General features: G+C 44.6%; 1 long non-coding RNA gene across 1 annotated transcript; it reads left to right on the plus strand.

Annotated features, from left to right (window-relative positions):
- The first annotated feature begins 4538 nt into the window (after positions 1-4538).
- On the plus strand, positions 4539-10117 carry LOC138403152 (uncharacterized). Its single transcript, XR_011237441.1, has 3 exons — positions 4539-4575; positions 5141-5304; positions 10015-10117. It is a non-coding gene; the product is annotated as an uncharacterized lncRNA (long non-coding RNA).
- Positions 10118-10641: the final 524 nt, after the last annotated feature.

Raw genomic sequence — 10641 nt, forward strand, 5'->3', positions numbered from 1 at the left:
GTAAAGGGGTGTTTGCCATTTTAAAAATTAGAAAAAAAGAAACAATGTATTTCATCAGATTTTTTTATTCCTTGTTAGTTCTAAACAGTAATAATTATAAAACAAGAAATATCTTCAAGCATTTTAAAATTACAGCCCAAATACTGTACTAGTTTTTCATTTTAAATTTAATTCTTTGAATAACTTGCATATTTTCTGTAATTATTATTATGGCACTTATCCTGCGGATCTACGTTTCGTTAGCTAGGTATCCATTGGTACATAACAATTAGGCACGTGGCGCGTCGGGCGCGGGGTGGCCGGTACGGGGTGCGCTGTACGGGGTGGCCGGTACGGGGTGCGCTCTACGGGGTGGCCGGCACGGGGTGCGCTGTACCACAGAATATAGTACTACGTAGCTGTACGTAACGTTACGTATAAGTACCTACTGTGTGGGTGTACGTAACGTTACGTACCTAACAGTGTGTAGGCATCAGAAGTCAGAACAGAACCTATTGCATGTGACATGTGACACGACAACCGCACAAACAATAGAATTGACTTTCCTAACGAGTAGGTATGACTTATGGGAAGCGATCTCATCACAACAGACAGGTACCTACTTACCTACTTGTCAATAGTACTTTCCTGTCGTGTGTAATGTGTTGTTGTTCCACCTGCTGCTTATGTGTAGGAATATGTCCGAATGTATCTACTACACACTACACACTACACACTACACACTACACACTACACTAACAACTGGTTTGAGCCGGTAGGTAATGAATTAGCGCTAAAATGTGCAGATAAGTTATCACAGAGCCAAACAGCTAGGAACTTATCAACGGACGCCAATAGTTACCTCGGCCTCGTGCTGTGCCATTGCCTGATGCCTCTGTCATCAGCACCTACAGCTAGCGCTGAGCTGACAACTATGACAATAATATAATATTGTGTGCGCATACGGCTAACGGGGACAACGGGACTACATGCGCAAGGCTTACGGGGACAACGGGACTACTTGCGCAAGGCTTACGGGGACAACGGGACTACATGCGCAAGGCTTACGGGGACAACGGGACTACATGCGCAAGGCTTACGGGGACAACGGGACTACATGCGCAAGGCTTACGGCAGATAAACGAATGTAGGTGCCTACTTAGAGCCTACTTAGTATGAAATAAAATTAACAAATTATTAAAAGTGATACAGATACCTACAATTAATCTCATTGTATGTATTACACAGTATATGTATTACAGTGTATGTATTACACAGTGTACGTATTACACAGTGTACGTATTACACAGTGTACGTATTACACAGTGTACGTATTACACAGTGTACGTATTACACAGTGTACGTATTACACAGTGTACGCATTACACAGTGTACGTATTACACAGTGTACGTATTACACAGTGTACGTATTACACAGTGTACGTATTACACAGTGTATGTATTACACAGTGTATTACTCCAAATCTAAACCTAATCCGTTATTTTAGTTTCAGTAATTTTTCAGCCGTCTTTCAACTCTCCATCTCAAAAATATTACAAAAACATACCTTACAATAATATTATAGATAACAGCACGGGACCCAAAGAACGTTTACAACGACAGGACATATCGGTTAGGTCTAGGTTAATGGCCCAACGCCTAAGCACTAGGCCCTTTGTAAGTTTGTCGCACAAACACCTAACACCGGTTACTACAAATGCATATTTTGCGATCTCTGTCGTAGACCTCTGTTTTGTAACTCAAGGTCTTTGACTTTGTTAATATAAAAACCCACCGAAGGGTTTCCCCCAAGGTTTCCCCTGTATGTCGAACAGGAAACACGGTAGGTATAACTACATCGAAGCAGTGACTAACTAACGCAGCGCCCCGACTTCCGAATGAACAGAAAGTTGTAAGTAGTTATTGTAAGTAGGTGATGTCGGTCTGCGCGGGTTGTGTATTTCCCTCTTGGCAATTGTAAGTAGGTGATGTCGGTCTGCGCGGGTTGTGTATTTCCCTCTTGGCAATTGTAAGTAGGTGATGTCGGTCTGCGCGGGTTGTGTATTTCCCTCTTGGCAATTGTAAGTAGGTGATGTCGGTCTGCGCGGGTTGTGTATTTCCCTCTTGGCAATTGTAAGTAGGTGATGTCGGTCTGCGCGGGTTGTGTATTTCCCTCTTGGCAATTGTAAGTAGGTGATGTCGGTCTGCGCGGGTTGTGTATTTCCCTCTTGGCAATTGTAAGTAGGTGATGTCGGTCTGCGCGGGTTGTGTATTTCCCTCTTGGCAATTGTAAGTAGGTGATGTCGGTCTGCGCGGGTTGTGTATTTCCCTCTTGGCAATTGTAAGTAGGTGATGTCGGTCTGCGCGGGTTGTGTATTTCCCTCTTGGCAATTGTAAGTAGGTGATGTCGGTCTGCGCGGGTTGTGTATTTCCCTCTTGGCAATTGTAAGTAGGTGATGTCGGTCTGCGCGGGTTGTGTATTTCCCTCTTGGCAATTGTAAGTAGGTGATGTCGGTCTGCGCGGGTTGTGTATTTCCCTCTTGGCAATTGTAAGTAGGTGATGTCGGTCTGCGCGGGTTGTGTATTTCCCTCTTGGCAATTGTAAGTAGGTGATGTCGGTCTGCGCGGGTTGTGTATTTCCCTCTTGGCAATTGTAAGTAGGTGATGTCGGTCTGCGCGGGTTGTGTATTTCCCTCTTGGCAATTGTAAGTAGGTGATGTCGGTCTGCGCGGGTTGTGTATTTCCCTCTTGGCAATTGTAAGTAGGTGATGTCGGTCTGCGCGGGTTGTGTATTTCCCTCTTGGCAATTGTAAGTAGGTGATGTCGGTCTGCGCGGGTTGTGTATTTCCCTCTTGGCAATTGTAAGTAGGTGATGTCGGTCTGCGCGGGTTGTGTATTTCCCTCTTGGCAATTGTAAGTAGGTGATGTCGGTCTGCGCGGGTTGTGTATTTCCCTCTTGGCAATTGTAAGTAGGTGATGTCGGTCTGCGCGGGTTGTGTATTTCCCTCTTGGCAATTGTAAGTAGGTGATGTCGGTCTGCGCGGGTTGTGTATTTCCCTCTTGGCAATTGTAAGTAGGTGATGTCGGTCTGCGCGGGTTGTGTATTTCCCTCTTGGCAATTGTAAGTAGGTGATGTCGGTCTGCGCGGGTTGTGTATTTCCCTCTTGGCAATTGTAAGTAGGTGATGTCGGTCTGAGCGGGTTGTGTATTTCCCTCTTGGCAATTGTAAGTAGGTGATGTCGGTCTGCGCGGGTTGTGTATTTCCCTCTTGGCAATTGTAAGTAGGTGATGTCGGTCTGCGCGGGTTGTGTATTTCCCTCTTGGCAATTGTAAGTAGGTGATGTCGGTCTGCGCGGGTTGTGTATTTCCCTCTTGGCAATTGTAAGTAGGTGATGTCGGTCTGCGCGGGTTGTGTATTTCCCTCTTGGCAATTGTAAGTAGGTGATGTCGGTCTGCGCGGGTTGTGTATTTCCCTCTTGGCAATTGTAAGTAGGTGATGTCGGTCTGAGCGGGTTGTGTATTTCCCTCTTGGCAATTGTAAGTAGGTGATGTCGGTCTGCGCGGGTTGTGTATTTCCCTCTTGGCAATTGTAAGTAGGTGATGTCGGTCTGCGCGGGTTGTGTATTTCCCTCTTGGCAATTGTAAGTAGGTGATGTCGGTCTGAGCGGGTTGTGTATTTCCCTCTTGGCAATTGATACGAACTTACTACTTATTACAAAAAAACTTAAATGCTAAAAATATGTTTGTCACTCTACGGGCCTTGCAGAATAGGTACAATAGGTACAATAGGTACATGGGTTGACAGTTTGTGCTTGAGGAACGAGCTAATATTCCCTTACTAGGAAACTTAGTGTAGGTATTTTCCCAAGCAATCAAACCGCTCGTACCTACGGGGTTTTATAATCTTCTAAAACGAATATCAAATTACCGAGTTCTACGAAAATACATCTTGTTTAGCGATCCTAGCTAATTAGCTCATTATCAATAACTATCAGTGTTCGCCTTCAAGATATGAAAACTCGTCGGAGGTCCCAGGGGCTCTGACAGCCAGACGCCAGACGCCAGACGCCAGACGCCAGACGCCAGACGCCAGACGCCAGTAGGGCGATTGTGTAAAACCTGCATCAATCGTTATTACAATCTCAATTGTTCACTTGTCGTGTTGGGGCGTGCAGCTTCTGATGCTATTGTTCGTCGTGCCTCGTGCCACTCCACACTCTCAGCAGCGGCTCGAAGCGACGTCTCCGACGGCGGCGAGCATGTTCTCCTTGCCGCCTGCCAGCCTGGTCAGGGGACCACTACGGAGGATGGGTGGCAGAAGGCCACGCTGGCCTCGTGCGGACCTTTCAGCAGATTGTGAAGATCTGTGAGGCGGGAGGCCTGCGATAACCAATAACAGACAATGCGGAGCTTCAAGTTCTCACAACAACAACTCTAGACGTGCGCGAAGAGCGATCAACTCTTGCTTGGCACTTAACCGATGAAGTACCTAAGTACTTGTAGTGTAGTGGCCTCCGTATATTGTGTTCACTTGGCACGGACGGACGGACGGAGGGACGGACGGACAGCGGACACCCGCGGCGCAATATTCGGAAGTAAGTATCATCATTTAACATTCCAGACATGGCTTCTATACATTGATATCAAGCGTCAAAACAACACGTCATATGTGTTGTTTACACAGAACATATTACGTAGGCATAGTCCGCGACAGCTCGAGTTGGTGGAGTGTTCCCTCCCCGACTGCCATGTCGACCTGTCGCGTACCTACTACACGCACTACACAGGTGACGCAGCAATAAGGAATTGGCGCTTGGTGTGTTGTCACTTGTCGGACGAGCGCGAAGGTCTGCAGCGGGCGAGGTGCCTCGCCTCGTGACGAGTGGCCACGCGGGTGTTTCCTTGTTCCTGGTGGCCGGTGACCGGTGGCCGGTGGCCGGTGGCCGGTGGCCGGTGGCCGGTGGCCGGTGGCATGTTACCGACCATCAAGATAACAGCCGTTATTGTAACATTTGTAACACAATTACAGTCATACGCCCCCTAATTGATAGTTAAGCGCTCTTAGGTACTAGTGTCTGCTACGTATAATTAATTCATTCAGTAATAGATACTTAACAATTACTGGTAAATTACTAATTATTTAATTAGCTATCGCAACAGTTAATTACAGTTACCTCGGCGCGCGGCGTCCGTCGCCTCCTGCCGCGTGGTCTCTCATGGTTACACGGCTTCAGCACTAACAAGATGTTTCTGCGACATCGACGCAGGACGGCAGGATTGTGAGATGGAGATTGGCATCAGCTCGTCGCAGGCAGCCGGCAGGGGTGAGTCGGGATGATGGCAACTGGTTCCCTGGGAACGGGCACGCGCGCTAATGTCACGTCATTGCCCCCGTGTCATGTCAGGGAGACGGCAACAAGACCGGGAACCGCAGCAGAAACGGCTGAGAACGGCAAGCGGCGCAAGTATGCCTCTCTTATAGAGAGTTACATTTTTGTTCCGTTTGCCGTGGAGAGTGGAGAATGGAGAGTGGAGACCCTGGGGTCATGGAGATTTAAAGCTAAAGAAATTACGAGACATTTCACCGCGATTAATGAGCTCATCTGGTGACATAGTCTCATTTTTTGCGCAACGGCTCAGCCTGGCTGTCCAACGCGGTAATGCAGCCAGCTTTCTTGGCACCGTTTAGGCTTTGAGCTGTATATTGTAATGTTTCCAATAAAAAAAATCAATATTAACCCGCAAATTGGCCAATAACTTCGTCATAAAAATTATTTTGCTGACGTCGAATGTTTTTAGGGTTCTGTACCTCAAAAGGAAAAACGGAACCCTTATAGGATCACTTTGTTGTCTGTCTGTCTGTCAAGAAATCTACTGGGTACTTCCCGTTGACCTAAAATCATGAAATTTGGCAGGTAGGTAGATCTTATAGCTGACATTTGGGGAAAAATCTGAAAACCATGAATTTAGGGTTAGATCACACAAAAAAAAATTAAATTGTGGTCATGAACTAATAATTAGTATTTTCAACTTTCGAAGTGAGTGACTATATCAAGTGGGGTATCATATGAAAGGTCTTCACCTGTACATTCTAAAACAGATTTATTTTTATTTTTATGCATCATAGTTTTTGAATTATCGTGCAAAATGTCGAAAAAATACGACTGTAGTACGGAACCCTCATTGCGCGAGCCTGACTCGCACTTGGCCGGTTTTTTTAAGATGTGATCAATTCATCATGATTTATTCATGAATACATAAATATACCCAACACAAGCTCGCTTCTATAATATGTAAGTACTCTAGGTAGGGATCACATACCTACCTACATACAACAGCACTACGTAGTATATTACGACTGTGTGTAGAACTTGGAATTGTTCAAAATACAATCTAGTTAAACGAAATCTAAATCATTTGTCACGTAGACCTTATTTATTTATTTACTAGACTAGGGTAGGTGCAGGTCCTGCTGGACCAATTAAGTACCCCCTACTGGTCCAAAGAAAAACTCATGCTAGACTAGGGTAGGTACAGGTCCTGCTGGACCAATTAAGTACCCCCAACTGGTCCAAAGATAAACAGCTCATGCTAGACTAGGGTAGGTGCAGGTCCTGCTGGACCAATTAAGTACCCCCAACTGGTCCAAAGATAAACAGCTCATGCTAGACTAGGGTAGGTGCAGGTCCTGCTGGACCAATTAAGTACCCCCTACTGGTCCAAAGAAAAACTCATGCTAGACTAGGGTAGGTACAGGTCCTGCTGGACCAATTAAGTACCCCCAACTGGTCCAAAGATAAACAGCTCATGCTAGACTAGGGTAGGTGCAGGTCCTGCTGGACCAATTAAGTACCCCCTACTGGTCCAAAGAAAAACTCATGCTAGACTAGGGTAGGTACAGGTCCTGCTGGTACAAGTATAATTAGAGTATACAGTTTAGTTCGGAGCGAACCACAATCGAACCAACCCACAAAGCGATCAAAAAAAAAAGTGCGATATGTTGTTTAACTAATTAACACGATTAAGAAATCAATTGTTTGTCAAATGATATTTTATGAAATAACAATTTGTCTGGTAATTTGTTTTATCAAGTGAATTATTTGTAGAAACATAAGTTTTATAACGATCATAAAATGATTCATAATTTTGCCAGAATTTGTTTGGGGAATGAAACTTTGTCATTTGTTTTTTGTCAATTGATCGGTCACCGAAAATAATATAATGAAGCGAGGAATTAAACGAAATAATCACACCTTGTGAGATTTTGCTTCGTGAATATTCACGAGCGACTGGTAAGGTAACAACTTACATTAGGTACCTATTACGAAAAGAGTTTTCACGTGATGTTGGACTAGGTACCTACCTACCTACCTGTGGAGTTGGATCGGCTCACCTCTAGCGTGTACTTGGCGCGTTCGTGTCAGTTTGTTTTGCCACAATCGTAATGTAAACACCGTTCGGCAGTTTCGCCTTGAGCTGCGAGCAGGAGCCGCCGAGTGCGGGCTTCCTGTTCTGTTTGTGACATTTTGAACTCGAGACACGTACCTGAGTCACAGAAGATAACATAATACCTGAGTCGGTAAACAATCCAACTATTTTCGCATTGTCATTTCCAAAGCGTTCAGTTTTTGCCAATAAAAATAAACTGCTCGCTCACCGCGAGTCGCGACTACATTAGATTGTAAACGCGGCGACCGCTCACCGCAGCACAGGCGAAGGGTTACGTTTACCGTTTACCGTTTTCGACTCTTTACCTACCTAGTACCTACCTAAACTGACAAATAGTGAACGGGCAATAGGTAAATACGATGAAAGATAAACCTAGCCGCAAGTAGGGAGGCCAAATAAATGGAAAAGGAGAGCAGGTTAAAGTTACTTCGCTTACTTAAATAGGTAGGTAGGTATAATGATTTTTTTAAATATTTTGTTGCATATTTTTCAGTACTGAGTAGTTTCTGTTCTAAATCACAGGTCGTCAGTTTAGGGCTCCGCACGTCCGAATGAAAAACCCGGGGTGGGTCTCCCTATTGCCATCACCCATTGCAATGGTACTAGTGCAGAAACTGTACGTTTTTTTACAAATCAGTTTCATTATACCCATTGACTTCAGAAACGACGACTGCAAATAGTGAAACTCATGTCCTCCTACAAAAGTTTGTTCAAAAGCCTCGTAAAATCAAAATCGACGATATCTTACAGAAAATAGCCACAAGTTGAAGGCACAATGACACAATATCTAGTTACAAGTTGAAGGCACAATGACACAATATCTAGTTACAAGTTGAAGGCACAATGACACAATATCTAGTCACAAGTTGAAGGCACAATGACACAATATCTAGTCACAAGTTGAAGGCACAATGACACAATATCTAGTCAGATCGATAAAGAGGTCATAATATTATTAAGTCGAGAATGTTATTGATAGAAACAAGCGTTTTCGTGGTCGCATGAAACGCAGCGGGAATAGTGAGACCACAGTGAGACCACAGTGAGACCACAGTGAGACCACAGTGAGACCCACCCGACGGAACCCTTGTAACATTAGTCATGAGTCTGTCTGTCACAGCTGCCTGGTACCTGTGCAATCAGTAGGCACCGTGTGCACTGTGCACTGTGCACTGTGCACTGTGCACTGTGCAGCGTGGTTTCAAATGAAGACACTTGCGAGAGTTCTAAAATATATTTTTATATAGGTACTTAATCAGTACCCATATTATAAATACGAAAGTGTGTTTGTTTGTTGGTTTGTCCTTCAATCGCGTCGCAACGAAGCAACCGATTGACCTGAGTTTTTGCTTGGGTATAGTTAAAGAAGTGGCGAATGCTCGTGAGGCACACAACATCTGCCCCCAAAAACGTCACTTGGTGACGACCACGACCACTCTGCCAAAAACGTCACCTGGTGACGACCACGACCACTCTGCCAAAAACGTCACCTGGTGACGACCACGACCACTCTGCCAAAAACGTCACTTGGTGACGACCACGACCACTCTGCCAAAAACGTCACTTGGTGACGACCACGACCACTCTGCCAAAAACGTCACTTGGTGACGACCACGACCACTCTGCCAAAAACGTCACTTGGTGACGACCACGACCACTCTGCCAAAAACGTCACTTGGTGACGACCACGACCACTCTGCCAAAAACGTCACTTGGTGACGACCACGACCACTCTGCCAAAAACGTCACTTGGTGACGACCACGACCACTCTGCCAAAAACGTCACTTGGTGACGACCACGACCACTCTGCCAAAAACGTCACTTGGTGACGACCACGACCACTCTGCCAAAAACGTCACTTGGTGACGACCACGACCACTCTGCCAAAAACGTCACTTGGTGACGACCACGACCACTCTGCCAAGAGTGTCACGACGAAGAAGAAGAAGAAGAAGAAGTTAAAGACCTGGAGAGTGACATAGGCTACTTTTATCCCGGAAAATCAAAGAGTTCCCACGGGAATTTAAAAACCTAAATCCACGCGGACGAAGTCGCGGGCATCAGCTAGTTCTAAAATAATTAATTTTAATGATTTTTACGGAAACTGATAAAAATTTTACTAAGTATGCCTTTAATTTTACTAAGTATGCCTTTAATTTGACTAAGTATGCCTTTAATTTGACTAAGTATGCCTTTAATTTGACTAAGTATGCCTTTAATTTGACTAAGTATGCCTTTAATTTGACTTAGTATGCCTTTAATTTGACTAAGTATGCCTTTAATTTGACTAAGTATGCCTTTAATTTGACTTAGTATGCCTTTAATTTGACTAAGTATGCCTTTAATTTGACTAAGTATGCCTTTAATTTGACTAAGTATGCCTTTAATTTGACTAAGTATGCCTTTAATTTGACTAAGTATGCCTTTAATTTGACTAAGTATGCCTTTAATTTGACTAAGTATGCCTTTAATTTGACTTAGTATGCCTTTAATTTGACTAAGTATGCCTTTAATTTCAAAACTACTGAGCCTGAAACTAAAAAAAATACAGAAGCCTCTAATTTTGTTTACTTATTGATTACAGGAAAACCCATTGGTCTATGGTGTTGGTCATTTGATAGGAGACGGTGCCGGGTGCCGTAGACGAGGGAGGAGGATCCGCGGACGAGCACACTATGTAAATAATTGCGTACATAGGTACCTATCTAAAATTAGCCCGTGATGTTATCTACATACATTTTAAGTACCTAATTAATTATACTTATTACCTGCACATTTTTTTGTTCTTTGAAATCATTCAAAGAAACTTTAATATTATGTATTTCATGGAGTCATGACAGTATATCTGTTGGTGTTTGTTCCATTTGACAAGTACGTTAGGTAGGTTGAGTGGTGCTACATCTGCACTCTGCACTCTGCACTCTGCACTCTGCACTCTGCAGTGTACACGAGTGCAGCCTGCAGACAGCAGGAGGCATCTATCGTAGGTAGAGGTACCTACTGCCTTCTGTAGCTCAGCGGAAGCGGCTCACATTCGCAAAACAAACCCACTTTGCCACTAATCAGGCACGCGACGATGTCAATTAGGTATTTAGTGTTTATCTATACCTAGTACCTACGCACTACGCACAACGGTTTCCAGTGTCAAGTGTGCGGCGGCGGCGCGTGCGCAGTGACGTCACGCGCCCCCGCGCCACCCAACGTAACTTTC

This window comes from Maniola hyperantus, chromosome 13 (genome assembly GCF_902806685.2).
Source record: "Maniola hyperantus chromosome 13, iAphHyp1.2, whole genome shotgun sequence".
Taxonomy (NCBI): Eukaryota; Metazoa; Arthropoda; class Insecta; order Lepidoptera; family Nymphalidae; genus Maniola; species Maniola hyperantus.